The 21,018-nt window shown below is 44.3% G+C and overlaps 1 long non-coding RNA gene across 1 annotated transcript in view; it reads right to left on the bottom strand.

Annotated features, from left to right (window-relative positions):
• Positions 1–842: 842 nt before the first annotated feature.
• The window catches only part of LOC102974031 (uncharacterized), a 49,285-nt gene continuing 29,109 nt past the window's right edge, over positions 843–21,018 (bottom strand). Inside the window, exon 3 of the long non-coding RNA XR_008617064.1 lies at positions 843–1,136. This is a non-coding gene — a long non-coding RNA (uncharacterized lncRNA). The remainder of the gene's footprint in view (positions 1,137–21,018) is intronic.

A 21,018-nucleotide genomic window follows, 5' to 3' on the forward strand; every position in this document is an offset into this window, starting at 1 on the left:
CCAGAAACAGACCCACACATGTGGAAATCTGGTAAACAACAGAGATGGCATCCTAAATCAACAGGGAAAAGATAGACTTCTAAATAAATGATGCAGAGACAATTAGGTATCCATATGGAAAAAAAATAAAATTAGATATTTACCTCATAATATTCACAAAAATAAATTTCAAATGAGTAGATACTTAGATGTTTCAAGAGCAAAACTTTAGAACTCTAAAAAGAAAATACAGATATATCTTTATGCCTTTTGTGTAGGGAAGACATTTTTAAACAACATGCAAAGAATGTAAACCATAAAAAAGTAATCAGTTTGATTGCCTGAAAATTATAATCTTCTGCGCAACAAAAATACCATCTATTAAATGAAAAAAACAAGCCACACAATAGGAGAAATTATAACTGAGCAAAGAATTTGCATCCATTTTATACTTTGAAAAATTCCTCAAACAGTAAGAAAATTATAAACTCAATAGACAGATGATGTGAACAGATAATTCACCAAAGAGAAAACCCTAAATTCTGTATATTTATAAAAATATTCTCAACTTCACTAGTAATCAGGGACATGTAAATTAGAAAATTAATAAGAATATTTACACACATCAGACTAGAAAAATTTAAAAAGTCTGACAATACTAGACACTGGCAAGGAAGTGAAAAAACGTGAACTCAGTCACCCCTAGTTGGAATGTAAACTAGTAAAACCATTTTGGAAAAATACTTAGGCATAGTTGGAGATGCACATAGCTTATTCTACTGCTAAGCACATATTCTAAAGAAACTTGCACAATTGCATAAAAAGACAAAAATGTTTATTTCAGTAATGATTTTATTTTTGTTTATTTATTTATTTATTTATTTTTGGCTGCGTTGGGTCTTTGTTGCTGTGCGCAGGCTTTCTCTAGTTGCGGCGAGCAGGGGCTACTCCGTTGCGGTGCGCAGGCTTGTCATTGCGGTGGCTTCTCTTGTTGGGGAACACGGGCTCTAGGCATGTGGGCTTCAGTAGTTGCAGCATGTGGGCTCAGTAGTTGTGGCTCACAGGCTCTAGAGAGCAGACTCAGTAGCTGTAGTGCACGGCTTAGTTGCTCCCCGGCATGTGGGATCTTCCCAGACCAGGGCTCGAACCCATGTCCCCTGCATTGGCAGGAGGATTCTTAACCACTGCGCCACCAGGGAAATTCCAGCAATGCTTTTAATAGTGGAAAATTGTGAACAACCTAAATTGTCCACCCACAGTATTTGGATAAATAAATTGTGGTATATTCATACAACATATTATATAGCAATTTCAAGGAATGAACTAAAGATATGCATTGCAATAAGAATAAATCTTAAAATCATGAAGTAGATAGAAAAAAAAGAAATTTGCAAGGTAATGCATTCTGTATAATAATCATAAAATTTAAAAGCATGCAAAGTTATCCTATATGTATAATGAAAGTACAAATATATGCATAGGAATAACTTATACCAAATGACTGTAGTGTTTTCTCTGGGAAACACAAGAAAAGGAATGAAAACAGGGACAGTTCACTGTGGAGCTTAACTGTATCTGAAGAGTTTTGCTTGTGGTGTGTGGTGAACTGATTTGCCTGAGTCCTGGTTCCATCACTTATGAGATGAGTGACCTTGGACAAGTCACTAAACCTCTCTGTGCCTCAACTTCCTTATTTATGACCTAGAGATTATAATTATACAACCTCCTATAGAGGCTGTGAGAATTACCTGAGTTCAGTAAACAGTGTTCAGAACAATGCCCAGCACCCAGTAAGCACCATGAGCATTAGCTATTATTATATCTCAAAAAAAAAACCTCAGTAACTATGTAAAGATTTTAAAAGCAGTCTTACTCCTTCCCCTTCCTGAGCAATTCAGTCCTGAAGCTGTCAGGTAAGGCAGAGCAAGGTAGACATCCATGGAGAGGAGCAATCTGGCATGTGGTGTCAGAGCCAGAGCAGAGTAGCAAGGCATCCACACAGTAGGGGGAATGCTGATGTGGGGAGTCAGCGCCCAAGCAAAGTGAGAAGGGTATCCATGTGGGGATAGCCCAGAAAAGGTGTTGGAGTCCAAGGGGAGGGGTGTGAGGAAGACATTCATGATGTGAACAGTAAAAAGGTAGCATCCATCCTGGGCTGTCAGCCCAAACAGGTGAGTAGAGGTTCCAAGTAAAAGCGCAGCTTGCCATGGGAGTCAGAGCCTGGGCATGATGACCTGACCTCCACACACCAGTGTGGCCCAGAGAAGGTTATCAGAGCCTGAGCAAGATGAAGAGAGCATCAGTAAGGCGCAGGGCTGGGAACAGGAATGGGAAGGTGGTTACTTACAGGGGGCATTGATTAAATGAGAAAGTATTTTAATTATAGTGGGAGCCAGGTCTCTCTCTGTTAGAAAAAGAAGTTGCAAGTGTGGAAAGGGAGAAAAAGTAGAAACACCCCTGTGGTATTAGATTGGAACTGGAGGCATTGGTAAACACACATGTATATCCTAGCTCTGCCCCCTGAGAGGGCCTGGGAAGAGTAACACCCCAGGAGCAATGAGCAACCCTGGCACCCAGAGCTCAGCTTCTGAGTATCACTCTGTGCTGAAAGACACTCGGGCTCTGTGAAGATATGGTTGCTTTTCAAGGCTGGGGCAGAGAACATGCAAAAGGAGCCGAGAACACCTTGTGCCAAAGGTAAGGAAGCGCTCAAAGTATGATGGGGATGGGGCAAAAGGACACAGAGGCCAGCTTGAAGGAGCTTGTACCAGTCAACTCAGAGAAAATTTCAACATCAAAATTCATGTTAGCAACAGAACGTAACCCATTGAGTAAAAGACAAATCCCTGAGTTAGCAGACGATGGCCTGTGGACCAAATCCAACCCTCTGTCTGCTTCTGTACGACCCACAGGCTCAGAATGATTTTTGCAGAGGAACATTTGCAATCAATTTGATAACTGGGAACACTGAGCTTGAACCCCAGTTAAGTCTAACCTTCCCCCGACCCCCAAAAGAATTCTATTCTCATTAGGAGATCTGCACTACAAAAAAAATTGTACTCACTAATTATATTTTTAATTTCATCAGTGAAGATGTTCTGGAAAGTTTTTTTTCCTCTCATTATGAAAGTACCTACATAATATCCTCAACGTGGCTTCCTGGCCTGCAAATCTGAAAATGTTTACTAGATAGTAATAACTCTGGCCCTTTACACAAAGAGTTTGTTGACTCCTGGTCTAAATTAATTAAATGTTTGATGAAGAATGGGATATCTAAGTAGTTTCAAAGCACTGCCTATAAAATACTTTTTAGCTACAAAGGAAAAAAGAAAAATGTCATAGTGGAGAAGCCCAACAGACACCAATGTAAGTAATGAAAGCCTCTTCAGTAACGGGATAAACTGATATCAAGCCTCACCTATTAGGGTGCAATGAAAAAAACACAGGTCACTCCTGTGATATTCCTGCTGAAGATGCATAACCTGAAAATAATCAGGAGGAAACAATGAGGGACATCTACAAAATAATTAGCCTGTAATCTTCAAAAGAGTCAAAGTCATGAAAGTCAGGGAAAAACTGAGGAATTGGTTCAGATGGAAGAGACTAAAGAGAAGCAGCAACTAAGTGCAACATGTGATTCCAAAATGGATACTTTTGGTATAAAGGAGATTCTTGGGACAAATAGCAAAACATTAACGATATCTAGGGATTAAAAGGTGGCACTACACCAACGTCAATTTTCTGATTTCCATGGTTGTGTTGTAGTTATACAATATGTAGGAGAATATCCCTTTTTTGCAGGAAACACACATTAAATTTTTCAGGGGTGCTGAGGCATCAGTTGGCAACTTACTCTCAGCAGTTCAGGGAAAAGAGGTTTTTATAACATACTTGCAACTTTTCTCTAAATTTGAGATTATTTTAAGAAAAAAAAAAGTAAAGGTTTTGACAAAGTTAGAGAGTTCTATATTATTCTCACTACCCCAGACTCCCTCAGAGCTAGGGATGCAGAGTTCTAGCCAATGAGACGTAAGCAGAAGAGTGCAGCGGATTCATGGAGAAGCTTGTGTTTCCTTCACACAGACTCAACCCCTCCCTCCTTCCTCCTGCCTGGAACATGGATGTGGTGCCCCAGTGTAGAGCATCCTGGGTTTTATAGCACTGTGGTGACAAATGTGAAGAAGAAAGCTGATACCTTAAAGACGCCAGAGTACTCAAAAGATGCTGGGCTGCCCCAGAACAGGACAAATGTCAATTACAGAGCAATGGGGAGTCATTTCGGGAGCCTCTGAGGGAGCCTGCAGAGTAGCTCAGAAGGGCAGGAGGAAGGTGGCCCATCATCCCCTTGCATTGTGTGGCCTCTTCCAATTGCTATTATTCCTGCACCCACCCCTCTTGCAGGCTATGATAGAAACAAATCATAAAACTAAATATAAATTTAAAAAAGAGGAAGAGACAAAAATTAAAATAAAAAATGTAAAGCCAGGAACAGAAGTTGGAAAAGGATAAAACAGAAAAAATAAATAAATAAATAAATAAACCAAACCTGAAGAATTATTATTTTTAAAACTAGGTATTTAAGAATGTTTTAAATAAAAATCAAATATTTTACAAGGAAACAAAGTAAAATTATGTACAAAAAGTAAACAACATGAAAAGTAAAGGCAAATAAAAGCTAAGACCTTCAAAGGAACAAAAACATAACAGGGAAAAGATAATAAAAGGATAAATGTCCATAGTAAACCATCAAGAACAAGAAAGCTAGATATAGACAGGCAGGGAAAATACTTTCCCATCAAGAAGAAGACTAGAAAAGACAAAAACTGCTAAAGACCATTGAGTAGAGTCAGGGGTTAACGTCACCAAAAAGAGGAGGAAAAAGGAGAAAATATAAAAAGTAGAAAAGGGTCTGAGGAACAAGCAGCATCTTTCTGGTCTGCAAGGAGAAACTAACTCTTGTCCCAAGAAAGAACTTAGTATCTACTCTAACTCAGGAAATGAAATGCATTTTAGGAAAGCCTTCTGGGAGGACAGCCTGGGGGAAGACACGCTCCTCTTGTTTCACCATCCTCCAGAAGGTTCCTGCCCCTGCCCTTGAGTGTCACTTGGAGATAGTGGTTTCCTATCAAGTAATCAGGAAATACTAGGCAAAGAGGTTCCAACCAGCCTGTTGGAGCCCTGAAAAGTTGAGGCGTTGTTGATGGTTTCAGATTTTAGCTCCTGTGTTTGATGCCTCCCTGGTTGTCCCCTGGCCTGGCTTTGGAGGGCAGGACTGAATGAGATGAAATTAGGGGTTGCTGGGGGAGCAGTCCTACAGAGAAGTATTTGATGAGAAGCAAATCTAGTTTTGGAAAGTTCCCTGGATGGGCTTTTGAAGGCAAGGAAAAGAGGCCCATTCAAGTTGCCTCAAGAAATGTATGCAGGAACCCAGGAAGAGATTAATGGCCAGATCTCAGGAGAAACAGAAATTGGAGGGTGTCCATGCCCCTTTGCTCTGGTGGTCCACCATGAAAATGGCTGCTACAGACTGAATGTTTGTATCCCCACAAATGCATATGTTGAAATCCTGACTCTCAATGCGATGGTGTTAGGAGGTGGGGCCTGAGATAAGTAGGTCATGAGAGTGGAACCCTCATGAATGAGATTAGTGTCTTTTTAAAAGAGACCCCAGAGAACTCCCTCACCTCTTCTGCCTTGTGAAGACACAGTGAGAACGTTGTTATCTCTGAACGAGGAAGTGGGCTCTCACTATACACCAAATCTGCCAGCACCCTGATCTTCGACTTCCCAGCCTCCACAACTGAGAAATAAAATCTGTTGTTGTTATAAGCCACCCCAGGCTGCAGTGTTCTGTTATAGCAGCCCGAGCAGACAAAGTCAGAGACTTTACAGTTACTCTCACTATTCAGTTTGTGTTGTCTTTTCTTTCTCAAACGGCGAGCTTTATATAATGCAACATCATGTGGATTTAGTTACAGACAGATATGGATATGTGTAATGAGATGCTAAAATACAATTCTTTCTCCCTCAGTCTTGACTGAGAGCCCAAAGGCTTTGCACAAAGCCATGGGTGCAAAGTGAGTCCACATTCCAGAGTGAGGTGCTAAACCATCTATACAGGATTTGCAAAGGAGATATCTTAAAACCCATTTTGCAATTCTAAGCACATCAACAACCTTAAGGGTATTAAAGTGTTGTGACTGAAGTTGAAGGGGAGGTGATTTGATTTTTTTGGAGAAAGTTATAGAAGTGTTTTGGAGGTGGGGAGGAGAAGCTTGCCCTTCACATCAAACAAGGTGATTAGGGCTTAAGGGATCATTTGGAGAATATAATAGACATAATAGACTGGTGCTGGACCCACGCCTGTAAATGTAATAAAGAGACTGTGGCTGGCTAGTGGCTTGCCATAGTGGAGTAGAGAGAGCTGTGTTGGGAAGTAGCTGTGCTCTCATGATAGTAGGACCAAAATGCTGATAGGAGCCTGGAATAAGGATGGTGATCTGTGACTTCATATAGAGACCCTGCCCATGTTGAATTCCCAGAGGAACTTTGGAGCCCCAACAAGAGTATGTGTGGTGTGGACCAAAAGATACCCATGAGCTAAGGGAGGAATGGTAAATGGGCAGCCAGAGGAAAGGCATGGTCTGTATCAAGGAAGCTGCCATCAAAGGACCACAACAGGGGCATCACCAAGAAACATATGTTAGACCCAAGTGAAGAAAGTCAGCTTTAAACACCCACTAAGGCCAGAAGATATCAGCACTATACTAAACAGTACCAGTCAAGTAAGAACTTGCCTGCTCCTTGCATCTCCTCTCTCTCCTTGAGCAACGGCCTTGGAGAACGAGGCAGCCTAGTGAGGGAGGGGAAAATGAGGAGATGCACAAGGTGGGGACAGAGAATATAAGCTGATCACCATCCCTTCTGACCTCTGCAGCTTCTGGCCTGAAGCAGAGGAAGAAGAAGTACTGAGAGAAAGAGAGAGAGAGTTTTATAAGAAATTTAGAGTTTTGATCAAGTAGAGAGGAAATAATTGATGTTTCAGGAGAGAGAGGGGAGAACTGCAGGACAAAGGTCTTTAGTAGACAGGGGGAGATGGGAGGAGCCCAACGTTTGGGGAGGGACCTGCCTCAATAGGAGCAGGGGCTATACATCCACTGCCGTCGGGAACTGGGGAGTGAATTTACTAGGGAAGTACAGCTGGATCTCCAGGCAGTACTGAACCTCATTAAAGCATGTTGGAGAAAGACAAAGACATACACAAGGGGTGATTACACTGAAGGACCATAGAATCCCCCCTGGGTTACGAGGGACATGAAGACAGGAGGGGAATGAGGGTCATTAAATTTCAGGGCCAATGTAGCTAAGATCCTGATGAGTGTGAAGAATTGTGAGACTGACTGTGCCGTCAGGTGGCCACAAGAGACAACCCTAAAATGGAAGACCCAAACCTATTACCATTGTTCACTCCCACCTCTCCACACTTTAAACACTTCTGAGGCAGCTGTCTGCTGTCTGACCTTCTGTCCCTGGCACATTTTGTACATCCTTCAGCAAAAAATCTACCTCAATTCTTGGCCCTACTAATAAGACCCTACTAATAAGATTTTTCTCCTCAAGTTTCAATCCTTATATACTTTTTTCCTTACACTGCCACTTCTGGACCTGAGTACTTTGGATAAAGCTCAGCAATTTTTCAGAAGATCAGAGGCTGGGGCAGATGTGTAGCCTCCCTTGACCCCAGCTGAGTAAAATGTTGTCTCTCTTATGCATGAAGTTTTCCCACAAGAGAGTTTTGGGAGATAAGTAGCATCCCAACTCCTATAGGTAGGGTCCAGGAAGTAACAAGGAAAAGCATATAGCCACAGACACCTCCAGGATCCACCAGCTAAAATGGCAAAGGTCTGAGACCCAGATAATGCTGGGGAACTCCAGCCAGAGAGCTATCCTTAGAGCACACGGATCTTAAGGGAATAAAACTAGAAGTTATCAAGCTATCTCAACTACGTAAGTGGAAGCACATACAATTAGGAGCTGCCTGGGTAAGGTGGAACCCCCTGACCCATGTGTCAAACGCTCATAGTGGGTAGAACAACAACAAAAAACCCACATGGTGTTTTTCAACCTCTGTTCTCCCCCAAGCAGTTGTCTGTTCTGTCTTCTGAAGACCGAACCTCCTTAAGAAAATGGAACCCACTCTAAACCTCTCCCCCGGTGATGTGGCCTTTGCATCAGTGGGAGTGGTTTTAACACGAATGCATTTATCCCCTGACTCTGAGTGACAGAGGGATCCCAGGGATGCCAGTGGTGCCCTAAAGGCAGCCCACACTGGCCTGCAAGAACTGACTGTTCAATTTTCCAGAACTTTGTGAGCAGGTTGTTAAAGGCATTCTACATCATTTGAAATTAAATGATAAAAACTGACAATTACATCATATTAAAAACAAAGGTGGGAATTCCCTGGCAGTCCAGTGGTTAGGACTCGGCTCTTTCATTGCCGGGGCCCAAGTTTGATCTCTGGTCAGGGAACTTAGATTCCCTAAGCCGTGCAGCTCGGCCAAAAAAACCAAGAAACCAAAAAACCAAACCAAAACAAAACAAAACAAAATCAAAGGTAATAAATACTCAACCCCCCTCACTCACTAATTATCTTAGTGCGTTTTATAATTACTTACGTTCTGGAGGTTACGTACTTCTATTGTATCAGATGGTAGAAATATTGTGAAATGGAGTGCCAGTGCACATCTCTTCCCAACTCCATGTTCAGGGACTTCACTTTTGGTAGCTCCATATAGGCCATGGAAATCAGCAGGCACTACGAATCAGCCCCCCGTCCCGCCCCGCCCCGAGAATTGGTTGTTAAACATTTACCAGCACACCACTGGACTCCATGGACCTGAGGGAAGCCAGTTAGAACAACACCAGCATCAGCCCACCTCCAGAACCCAACGTTTTCTCTGCCTTTTTTGTACACCCTCCTCTGCTCAGGGAGGGGGCAAAACTGTATTTACTTACTTGAAGGGCATCTGGGTCAGATGGTCTCCCTCAGACAGCAGCACTGAGGAGCTGGCTGCAGAAATATTTTCCCAATTCTGCCTGGTTTCCATTTGAACAGGAAAAAAACTAGTTCTAAGGAATGCAGCCGGTAGGTAAGTAAATAGGGCAGCTGTGATGTGAGTTCCAGTTGAAATAAAGAAAACTTATGAGTCTGGTTTATATAAAAAGAAAGCTTATAGATTCAGATTTTCCTCCCTTCCTGCCTCTGGTCTCTCTCCTACAACAGGGCACACTCTGTGCTTGCATTGCCCTTCCCTTCCCCCAGGGATGTAATTGGCACCTGGTTGCTCCTTGGCTCTAGCACAGGATAAACTTGCTGTTTTCTGGACACTTGTTTTCATTGGTGGAGTTATTCATTTCTCTTTTCATAGTGGACATTACTTAGACTCCATTGGACTCTCTCAAGGGCCCATGTTCAAGGATCCACTATTCTGAGTTGGAATAATCCTCCAGCCTCAGTTCCATTCAAAACTCAGTCACTTCCCTTGAGAGCCAAGGACAGAAGGAGGAGATGGGGAACCCAGCAGGTTTAGGAATTCAGCTAGATTTCTGATCCTCCCTGAAAAGATGCAATTTTCTTTCCTACCCCCAAACCTGGTAGTGAATTAGCCACACCAAAGATGCATGTGTATATGCACTCCATGTCAGTACAGGCAGACCTTGGAGATAGTGTAGGCAGGGTTCCAGACCACTGCAATAAAATGAATATCACAATAAAGTGAGTCACACAAATTTTTTGGTTTCCCAGTGCATATAAAAGTTATGCTTATACTCTACTGTAGTCTATTAAGTGTGCAATAGCATTAGGTCAAAAAAAGTTCATACCTCAATTAAAAAATACTATATTGCTAAAAAAATGCTAAGCATCATCTGAGGCTTTAGTGAGTAGTAGTAGTCACATCAAAGACCACTGATCACACATCACCATAACAAATATAATAATAATGAAAAAGTTTGAAATATTGAGAGAATTACCAGAATGTGACACAGAGACATGAAGTGAGCAAATGCTTTTGGAAAAATGGTGCTGATAGACTTGCTCAGTGCAGGGTTGCCTCAAACCTTCAATTTGTGGAAAATGCAATATCTGCAAATGCAATAAAGTTAAGCACAATAAAATGAAGTATGCTTGTATATGGCAATAACACTGCAGAAATGGCTCTATCTACTAGTTTCTATTTGTTCACATGTATGTGTGCCATCTATTGTGAACCTGAATGTTTGCAGGTATACGTGTGTGTGTGTGTGTGTGTGTGTGTGTGTGGTGTGTGTGCAGACAGGCATGTGTGAGTGCCATTCTGTAGACACCTGTGTGTTTGAACGTGTATAAAATCACGTTTGTGTGTTCCTCTGTCCGTATTTTTGCAAATGCAGATGTGATTTGTGTGAGCAGGAGTGAGACTTTCACAAACCTGGTTGAAATGCTTGGAGAATGTCATCATCTTCTAAAAAGAGAGGAATGAAACATTTTGAAGAAAGGATTAAAACACCCAAACATTTCTTTTTTAAGACTCCCTATGTTTTCTCTATGTGTAATGGAAAAATACCAGATATTCGCATTTTTCTGTCATGATAAGGATGGTTGATTTCATCTAGGGACAGGATTTCATCATTAAGTTTAAGCTAAAAATTCTTTAGAAGGAATGCTGTAAGAGGAGAGGTGAGAGACCATGGCCCCTGAAGGGGCAAGTTTGGACATATCAAGCTTCCCTTCCCCTCTCTCCAGCTGCTGCCATCTGCCTCTAAAACATCGTGGCCCTCTTCCCCCTGTTCAAAGGGAAAGGGCTGGTCTCTAGCTGTGGATCCCTTTAGCACAGGGGCAAGGGGCCAGGGGCCATGCCCTTCTTCCTTCTGAGGACAAGGAGACACAAAGAAGACATGAGATTGTGTTGTAGCAGGATGAGCAGGGGAAAATGTCTCTACTTCTTTATGGGCCATGGGATACAATAAGGCCTTTCTGAAGTGTTTGTGAATTCTCTTCCAGGTGATTCTAAGAGGAGACCACTCATAGTTCTCTGAGGTGGATTCGAAGTAGGATCATGGAGGGGCATACAATCAGCAGGATGACCTCTGGAAGTTATAATAATACAATAACTTATGTTTATTGGGTATTGTTATGGTGCCATGAGGGCTTTGTGTGTGTCAACTCATTTAATCTCTGCCACAACCGTTTAAAGATAATTATTACCCTTACTTAACATACGAGGAAAAAGAGACACAAAGAGGTAAAGACACTTGGCTAAGGTCATATAGCTAGTAAATGATGGATTCAGGATTCACACCAGGTGGTCTGGCTCCAGAGTCCACCCAGTCAACCGTTAGACTGTCCTAGTCCTGACATCTCTGCTCTAGGGCTCTGCGTCACTTCAGAGAAGTCAGTGCCTCGTCTTATTGCTGACACCTAGGGGGTTAGGGCCAAAACAGGTGTGCATCAAAGGCCCAACTACCAGGAATACTTTCAGATGCATGTGTTCATTCCATGAAAACCCAAAGCTGGAATAGAACCTCAGGAAGCCACCTGCCCTCACAAGTTTGGGGTTGGAAAGTTTCTGGCAGGAAGAAAACTCACATATTTAGTGCTGTGTGTGTAACAGCTGCTGTGCTCCTTGCCTGTTATAATTACCATGTCCTGACACACTGGTGTAACAAACCCTTTGCCTTGTTGTTTCCCCTAGAGTTGTAAAGTGTTTCTTCAGTGAAAGCTTACCGTACCCACAGACTTCTTCTAAGGAAAATTGCCCTGCCCAAGGCCCCTGTAACTTTGTGATTCTGTCTTCTTAGATACAGCTGACTGGGGCAAAGGTGACCCAGTGGCAGCCAATTCACAGACTGGCCAGCCCTGGCTAGAAGATTAACCAGGACCCTCAGATGGTTGCTTTCAGAAACCCAAGGTTGAAACTATCGGAAGGAGGAGGTAGTTAACAGTGGATGTTGAGGTGGAAAGATATAGAGAAGGGAAAGGCCATGAAAGTTGTGTGCAAGATGAGGTTATGAGGAAGCAAAACTGGGAGTGAACAGAGGCTCTAAGGAAAAGAAGGCATGCACAGGGAGAGAGAAGTGGCTGAGTCCCAAGAGCCTTCTAGTTTCAGAGCAGCCACCAGCCTGCCTATGCCCTAAAGCAGCTTGAATGAGCTCCTTGCTATACAAAGACCTCTTAGAATACCAAAGTTGTAAAATTATTTACATTGTTTATATTATGTTAGAATTAAAACAGAATCAAGGTCATCACATAATAAGTCTTTTGCTGATTTCTGTTCCAAAATGCCATTTTGGGTGGGGGGCAAAAATTAGTAAAGGTAGGCAAATTTCACATAACACGAGATTTATCTTATCTGTGCTTATAGTAACTACATCTCACATACATTAATAGTTGTAACCAATAGAGACTATTGTAGTGCTTTACTTCCCTGAAAAATTGTTTTAGGTATCATAAACATCTGGTGTGTCATTCACGTGAATGTCATCCATTACAATTTGCAGTGTGTGGCAGTGGGAAATGGATGGGAACAACTGAGGTATTTTTACACATCTTTTCACAGAGAGTCAAATTGAGACTCAAAAGGTTAAGTTCCATGCAGCTAGCACATGTCAGAGACAGGATACAAATTTAAATCTTGACTTCATAGTGCAGCAGTTTGATGGACTAAAAATTCTGAAGATTTCTGCTACAAAACAACTGGATCCTATACAACATATAATTGTCATCTCAGTGCCGGACTTGTAATAAACAATTCTACAAGGACGAAAAAAGGTCTTATAAACCATGAACTAAAACCAGTACTGTGAATGGTTAAGCATAAGTAAAAGGTGAGGGTGGCCCAGAGGATAAATGCTGATATCAGGGCTGCTTTTAGGAGACTAAGCCTTGGGCCATCAGCAAAGTGGAGGAGCTGAACCCAAGACCCTGAGGTTTAGCCAAGGATCCACTAGGGTATAAAGCTTTCTGTGGTCTGTAGTGGTCCTAGCTTCCATCAAAAGCAAATGCAAATTCTCACTGAGAAAAGAACCTTCATTTTAGTTCTCTAGGTTTTTCAGAAATAAAAATCAAATATGAGCTCACCATCAACGATCAGTAAACACACAAGAAATAAACCACCACAACAAATGTAGCCCCCTGCCTCCCAACAAGAGCTTCAGGTATTGAAATTATCAGACACAGAATATGAAGTCATGATATACGAAATGTTTAAAAAATTTTTGAAGTGGAATGACAGATATGAAATCGACATTACCAGAAATGACAGGCATACATATTTGAGTGAGTTCCAGGGCCTAAACCCTTAGCAGCTCTCCTTCATGAAAAGCCCCCGAAGAAGTGAAAGCATCACTGCTGTTCCCTCATGGCGGCCTGTGGCTGAGAGGGAGCTGGAGCTAAGCAGAGTTGGAAGCAGTCATGGAACTCACTGTGAGGGCCCCTTCACGCCTTCTAGACCTTTCATGCTACCTCTGAAGCCACAACTTGGTAAACACTATACATTTAAATACTATCTTACTGGAGTGAACATAACCTGCAAGCATAGCAATAATCAACTCAGTGTTCTCTCTAGGCCTGGGGAGGGGGCGCTTAGGGGGAGCTGGATTTTGCCTTCCATTTTTCCAAGGTCAGAAATTACTTTGTCGTTCACTTGGCTCAATTTCCCTTTGGATCAGCACTAAAACAGCTTTTAACTAAAAGTTTTCTCCCCATTGAAATGCACCAAAGTCAGCTAAGACTCCTGGCCTTAGATCATAATTCCCTTCCTTTTCCCCCCCTGAGAAGCAGCCTTGAAGGGTGATTGATTTGCTTAACATTTGTTGGTGCAGATACGAAAGGCAGCTGCTCCTCCTCAGCTAACATTTGAATCAATGTATATGCTGTTTCTTTCTCGGGCCTGGTATTTCTTGAAGGTCTTCTCTGGCCTTCCTCCACAAAGAGGCAAGATCCTCCACTCAACAGGAAATGGGAGGAAACACAGGAGCAAAAAGGGGTCAAAATGTTGAAGCTGGAAAGAGGAAAAAGGAGATAGCTGGCCAGGGGACACAAGAAGTCAGTGGAACGACTGCTCTTCGCTCCCAGGATCTGCATCTCAGCTTCCCCGGCTTAGGGCTGGTCTATACCTCCGCTCTGCCCCACCTTAGCATCCCCGGGTCCTCTTCTTCTTCTCCTGGACCCCTGGACGAGAAAAGACTTTCCTTTTGTAACCTAGACCTTGCTGCACCATCCCTCCTTCACATTTAATCAAGGTCTCTCAGGCTTGGGTCCCTGGAAGTCCTACCCTCACTCCTAAGTGTTATAACAAATAAACCCTTTGTTCAGATTGTCCATATCCCTTCCTGATTGCTAACAAGATGCAAATACAGTCGAATCTCCTCCCCAGGTATGCTTCTCTAAGGTAACAAGTACCCAGTTAATCCAGCCCTGAGGGTCAGGAGCAATAGAACAAGAATGCCCAGTCCCTAAACCCGAAAAGAGGGAACAATCAGCCTCTGCAAAGTTCACAGTCCTTGGTGTTCATCAGAAACACCCAGAGAGATTGATAAAATTACAAATTCCTGGGCCCCAACACAGAACCGCTGAATTAGAATCTCCTGAGATAGAGACCCCCGTGACTGCACCAATAGCTCTTCAGGTAATCCAGATGCACACAAAAGTTTGGGGATTACTGGTTTAAGGGTATCAGTTCCATGGAATATGGAATGAGAGATACTCCAAAGAGACCCTGAGATATCATAACTTAGAATCCTGTAACAATAGTAAGAGAGGTGGGAGTAGTAATAGTTGCTAGCACTTATAGCTACTCTCCGTGTGGCAGGTACTATTTCTAAGTGCTTTACATGTTATTTCCTTCTCACAGTAACCCTCTGAAGTAGGCACTACTATTATCTCCATTTTATAGATTAGGAAACTGACACATAGAGGGGGTTGTCCTAAGATCACATAGCTAGTAAGTAGGAAGTGTTAAATTTGATCTCAGACAGTCTTACTCCAAAGTCTCTGCTCTGAGTCACTATACCATACAGTTGCCCTACGCTAACCGGCCCCCTCTCCTTGTTTAATAGGTGGGGGGGGTGGTTGAAAGGGGAGAAGGAGTCTAGAGAAGAACTGGGAGGAAGATGGAAAGACCATTGAGCTCCATCTTCCCCACCTGTCACCAGTCCCTGCCACACTAATAAGAGGAGGACAACAAAGGGGTCAGAGAGGGGGTGCTGAGAAAGAACGGCCTCCCCATCCAGTTTGACCACTCTGGTAACAACTTCCTCTGGCCCATCCATGCGTCTGAGGAATGGCCAAGTCTGCTCCCTTTGTCTGCCACGTTCTGTCTCTGCATCAACACCTGACAAGATCCTCCTGATCCTTCAAGGCTCTCTGGAAAAGCATTAGTAACTCTCCACCCTGACAGGGCTTACGATGACATCCTCTTTTGCAATGATATATGTTCATCTCTTTCTTCAGCCATGTGTTCCTTAAAAGCAGGGACTCCACAGTCCTGCCTATCAATGTAGTCCCTATGCTTGGCACTTAAGGACTCTCAATAAGCGTTGTTGAAAGAAACTGAATGAGGGACCTACTGTGTGCAGGCACCACTAGACCCTGTGGATCACTGAGGACCGTGCATTGTCCCTGATTGCATGGAATATATAACACTGTTAAGAGGAGCAGATGTGTCCCCAAGCGTCACTGGCCTGCTGTGTCACTGTGAGTCAGCCACTGCCCAGTAGAAATTCTTTCCTGGTAGAAAAAGTTTATAAAACCTTTGGGGATATTTTCTACAATTCTGTTACCTCCTGTCTGTTTCCACGTAGAGACATCTTTATATAGAAAGACCCGTGGACTTGTGTGCTTGTGGTTTGGAGGATGGGAGGGAGCCAGAGAAGGGGAGCTGAAAAGGCCACTTTCCGACTGTACTGGGGGAGGGTAGGTGGTGGCACGGTGAGTAGGAGAGGGAAACTGACAGAGGCCCCAGGTTGCTGGTGAAGAAATGAGGGAATTCTCAGGGAGCCAGCCTGGGCAGAGGCAATGCTCTTAGGGGTGATTTTTACGTCTGGGTGCCAGTCCAGGGCTGTTCTGCACAGTCTTGCTATTTTAGGTGGGGTGTCAGGGGCTACCTTCCTATTGCCCCCTCTCCTCAGCCAGCTCTACTCAGAGCCCAGAAACCCTGGGGCCAGACTGGCTCCTCTGCAGGCTGCCACACAACATTTGTGTGGGCCTTGCATACTAACTGGCTCCACACTGAGGTTCCAGGACTTAATTGTGAGCCCATCACGACCCCTTCTGTCCTCAGATAGGAATGTGCACAGACTCATAGCAGAAACCGGGGTTGCACAAGTACAGGAAGCTGGAGGGGGTGGGGGGTGGGAGATCTTGGGTGTTTAGCTTTGCCTGAACGGATGCACGGTCATCTTCTGAAGGATGAGAGGAAGCAACAAGGTCAGAAGGCCCAGACAGGGCCACAGGGGTCAGGAAGGAGGCAGCGGCATCCCATGAATTTCCCCAGTGGAAAACCAGATGTCAGAACACAGGGTGGAAAGTTAATGCATCTCCCAGATATGGGCTATTTTCTTTTTCTTCTGATCTCAGACGCTTCCAAATGGCTTGGCCAGGCCTGGCCAGTCCCTCAGCAGAACCTGGATGGATGAGGTTAGGGCCGAGAGGTCAGCACCGCCAACAGGACTCAGGAGCCCCAAATTTGTCTTCTTTCCAGAATGAGTCAGTCCAGGCTGCCCGAGCAGGCTACCTCGCCTGGTCCCCACTCCTTCAGGGGCCCCAACACAGTCTGGTGTTCCAGTCCTGGACCTGGGCAAGAGGGATTAAGTGTGTTGGAGCCCTGGATTTGTGCATCAAGCCCTTGCCTGTTCATCCACCTCTGACCTCAGGCCCCAGTTCTGACAACCAGCTTTCTTCCTTGCTCTTGAGGGCCAGTTCCTCACATCCTGAAGATCTCAGCCTCTCCACCAGAATTATAGTAAAGACTCAGGCTGGTAAACCCCTGCCTCTGGGGGCTGCCAGCTACCCAGCCTTCCTGCTCTTGCCCAGGGACAGCAGATCCTCACTAGGCACCCGTGGTAGCCACTGTTAATCAATCACATCACTCTTTCCTACTTTTTCTGCTGAGGTCAGACTTAAATCCCCGCCTTGGCTCAGAGCTCCACAGTCACTGCCAATTCATCAGACCTGGCATGGGAGTTCCCATTCCCTCCTAATCTCAGAGGGATACTGACATTATTCTACCTATTTTAGGAAGAGGAGAATTTGGTAGAGAAAGAAGATACAAGAATCTTATCTGGTTCTTAATCCAAAGTGGGACATATCCTCTAATCAGGCTGAGCAAAGTCCCAGAATGTAACCAGGACCACTAGCTTTATTCAATGTCTCCCTCATTAAAAAAAACAAAGTGCGTGATCTCCATTTACCCCAGGGGAAGTCCTAGCTTTCACTCAGCAATAAACTCTCATTTCACACCTCTTTCATGCTGCTTGCTGCCAAATACATACAGAGATGTCTATGTATATGACACTGTCCTTGCCCTAACTGTACTCAAAGTCCACTTCCTCAGTATGCCCTGAGTGTGTCTTTGGGAGTCCTAAGCCCTGACTTACAGTGTAGCTCTAAGGCATCGATTTCCTAAACCTTGTGCTTCAGAATCACCTGCAAGTTTGTTAAAAATACAGATGCCTGGGCCCTACCTTATTCTCACTAAGAATCTCCTGGACTGGGGCCCGAGATTCTGGTCCTATACCAGTATTCTTAAAGGGTAGTCACAGACCAGTGGCATCATGAACACCTGAGAACTTCTGATAAATGCAAATTCTCCCTCTGTACCACAGACTCTGGAGATGGGGCCCAGCAATCTGTGTTTTAACAGCCCTTCAGGTGATTCTGGTGCACACAAAACTCTAAGAACCACTGCCCTAGGTGATTCTGAGACAGATTCAAGTTTGAGAGCCATTGATCCGAGGGGCCTTCCAGAATTCTGATTTCAGCCACTGTTCCTTCGGGCACATCCAGTGCAGCCCAAGAGGTAGGGAGAAAACACTGGAACATCTTTAGTCTTCTCTAGGGGACCGGCATATTGCAAGGGAGAGGCTGGAAGGGACAACTTCTCCAGGCTATTGCTATACCTGGCATTAGTTTCTGCTGGCTGCTAGACCACTAGCCAGCCAAAGGCCCTTCTGAAAGGTTCTATTCAAAATTGTTAAATGAGTAAACACCATCATTTTTTCCTTTCCTCTGCACCTGGAGCTGTGACCAGAATTGTTGGCAGCTGCATCTGTGGCCCCAAAAAATGGTCAGAGCAAAAGAAGATCAGTCCTCACCTGCTGGGGAGCTGGATCCCTGGGAAGGAGCTGGCCAGTGGGTTACAAAGAGAGAATGTGTGCCGGAAAATTGGGCCAATCCCTTGGAGTGGGAAAACCAACCCTTGTCTATATCCCTAGCACAGTGCTTACATTTGAAAGGTACCTGAACAGTGAGCTGTGCTGAATGCTTACCAGATGGTCTCTGGGGATCTCTCAGTCTGAGGGGGACACGTGGACAACACATGGTTGAGGCCAACCACCCACAGACAATCCAACAGCAACATTATAACCAAGATAGGAACCTATGCCATAGCCCAGTCAGGGGTCAGGGCACTTTGGGGTGGGAGCTGTGGACCTTTATAGTTGCAGACAGAGCAGAGATTTGAATCTGTCCCGTCCTCCACAGCCCACATCACATGACCAACGCAGGACTCTGTGCTGAGCTGGCCACTGAGCAGAGGAAATTACACAGCTGTGCATCCTCTCTCAGGGGTCTACACTCACAATCATTTCCACAAGGCAGTGTAAGTCCTGGGTTCTGAGTTCAACTACAGTTTATTTTTTAACTTCCTATCCTTTGATTCACTTGGGGACGAGGAATAAACCCTCTGGTATTTTATAAAATCATATGGCTTTGACTTGTTGAATCTGAGCCCCAGAAGGGGTCACCATGCACTTCCTCTCCACTCATATCCCAGAAGACCCTTCTTACTATAGCAGTGGGATCGGGTAACTTCCATGCCCTTTCCCAGCCTCAATCTTTTTTTTTTTTTTTTTTTTGCTGTACGCGGGCCTCTCACTGCTGTGGCCTCTCCCGTTGCGGAGCCAGGCTCCGGATGCGCAGGCTCAGCGGCCATGGCTCACGGGCCCAGCCGCTCCGCGGCATGTGGGATCCTCCCGGACCGGGGCACAAACCCACGTCCCCTGCATCAGCAGGCGGACTCTCAACCACTGCACCACCAGGGAAGCCCCCAGCCTCAATCTTTTTATCTGCAAAATAAGGATGACATTGTCAACCTCACAATACCCTTAAACCACGTTACAGGCATTTAACAAATTCTAATTTCCTACTTATTTTCTCATTGAGGCTGAAGAAGCCAGTGCCCAAGTCCACAAAGTGGTAGAAGTGGGGCCTGAGTCCAGTTTCTCTATCTCTCCATCCAGAATTCCATTGCAGTGGGTTGAGTTGTGTCCCCCAAGAGGATATGTGGAAGTCCTAATCCCTGGTACCTGCGAATATGACCTTATTTGGAAATAGGGTCTTTGCAGATGTAGTCAAGTTAAGATGAAGTCATACTGGACTAGAGTTGGCCCTAAATCCAATGACCTATATCTTGATAAGAGAAAGAAGACTGAGATTTGGATACAGAGACACACAAAGAAAAAGATGGTGTAAAGATGAAGGCAGAGATGGGAGTGATGCAGCTGCAAGTCAAAGAAATCCAAGATCTACGGGGAGCCAGGAGAAGGTAGGATGAGGCAAGGAAAGGCTCTTCCTTGGAGCCTTCAGAGGGAGTGTGGCCCTGCCAATACCTTTATTTCACACTTCTAGGCTCTAGAACTGTGGAAGAATAAATTTCTGTTGTTTTAAGCCACTCAGATTGTGGTAATTATTCTGGCAGCCTTAGGAAACTAATACCTCCATCCTCCCCACAAACCCGAAGCATGGCTGCTGACCTTTCCTTGGCTGGCCCAGTTCCCATCAGCAGCCTCTGCTCTCCTGCTGATCTCCACCCTTATCTGACTTTCCATAAAATAAAATAATATTTTACATGTAAATCATGCTTTAAAGTTTACTGGGTATCAACAATACACCAGTTTTTCACTCAACCCTCACAGCCACCCTGAGAACTTTAAGGTTTGTTGACCCCATTTTACAGATGTGGAAATTGAGGACCAGAGAGATTAAGTTGACTATACTATGATCTCATGACAAATAAGTGGAAGAGCCGAGGATGAACCCAGATATTCTGACTCGTAAGCCAGGATTGTTCTTCTTTAAGCTTTTTTGTTGTGAAATATAACAATACACATACATAAAGATGCACAAAACAGTGGACTTCCCTGGTGTTCCAGTGGTTAAAAATCTGCCTTCCAATGCAAGGGACGTGGGTTCTATGCCACATACCGCGGGGCAGCTAAGCCTGCGTGCTCTAAATCCCGCATGCCACAACTAGAGAGCCCACACACTGCAACTAGTGAGCCCACGTGCTCTAGAGCCCTCATGCCACAACTGGAGAGAAGCCTGAGTGCCGCAACGAAAGATCCCGCATGCCGCAACTAAGACCTGACTCAGCCAAATAAATAAATAAATATTTTTTTAAAAAAGAGGCACAAAACACAAGTGTATAGCTCAAGGTCAGCAACACCCACATAACCATTCATTGGGTCAAGGAATAGAACGTCGCCAGCTCCCAGGCACCCTCTGCCAATCACTCCTCCTCCCTTCCTCCCAAGGTAGTCACTGCCAGGCCATTCCTCTCTGTTCCATTCTGACCTTTGCATCATTAAGAATCAACAGAGACCACAGGAAAAGACAGAAAACTGTCAACTTTTTCCCCTGAGGCTCAGGAGTTCCCTGAAGCTAGGACACTCCAGGGCTCTTCCCCATCCTACTCTTTTTTTTTTTTTTTTTTTTTTTTTTTTTTGTGGTATGCGGGCCCCTCACTGTTGTGGCCTCTCCCGTTGCGGAGCACAGGCTCCGGA

This window comes from Physeter macrocephalus, chromosome 4, assembly GCF_002837175.3.
Source record: "Physeter macrocephalus isolate SW-GA chromosome 4, ASM283717v5, whole genome shotgun sequence".
Taxonomy (NCBI): Eukaryota; Metazoa; Chordata; class Mammalia; order Artiodactyla; family Physeteridae; genus Physeter; species Physeter macrocephalus.